The sequence below is a fragment of the Castor canadensis genome, chromosome 11, assembly GCF_047511655.1.
Source record: "Castor canadensis chromosome 11, mCasCan1.hap1v2, whole genome shotgun sequence".
NCBI classification, from domain to species: domain Eukaryota; kingdom Metazoa; phylum Chordata; class Mammalia; order Rodentia; family Castoridae; genus Castor; species Castor canadensis.
Window position 1 is genome coordinate 84034296 of NC_133396.1, and position 784 is coordinate 84035079.

Sequence of the window (784 nt, forward strand, 5' to 3'; positions counted from 1 at the left end):
AGGTTCCTATATAAGTCAACTTTTTCATCGCTGTAACAAAATACCTAAGACAGGTTAGTTTCTGAAGAAAAGGCTTATTTAACTCACAGTTTTGGAGGTTCAAAGTCCAAGATAATATGACCCTATTATTTTGACCTCTCAGTAGTGCCACCAGCTGGGTAGCAACGCATGAGCCTTTTAGGGGAAACTTCACATCAAACCCACAATACACATCAGAGGTAGGAGGCTACATATATAATGAGCAGGGCTTGTGAACCCTCCTCTCCCTCCTCTCCCTTCTCTCCCTCCTTTCCCTCCTCCACTCTCTTTGGTGCCAGGGATTGAAATTGAACCCAGGGCTTTGCACATGCTAGTCCTTTACAATAAGTTATACCCATAGCCCAAGAATTAGAATCTCATAATTAAGATTCCATAACCTTCTTATAATTGAAGTTAGGAAAGAAAACAGATCATAAAACATATTTTGGTGTCAATTAAAGAGTCAAAACTTGCCAGGATGAATCACAAATGTTTCCCATGATGGTAAATATAATCATAGTATCGAAGAGATTATCTAGAGTAAACTTGCATGTTGCAGACGTTTAAATTAACCCTTATGTTCTTACCCACATAACAACCTGACATCAATGAAATAAGGGAGGGAAAAAAGCAAAGTCTACAGAAACCATAAGAAAGAAAAAGAAGTCAGAGTGCAGAGAAATATCCCAGTCATTGCATTCCATGTGTATTCAGATCCCTGTAATCCTTTTTCATCCCCTAAATTTCCATTTTATAATCATTGATG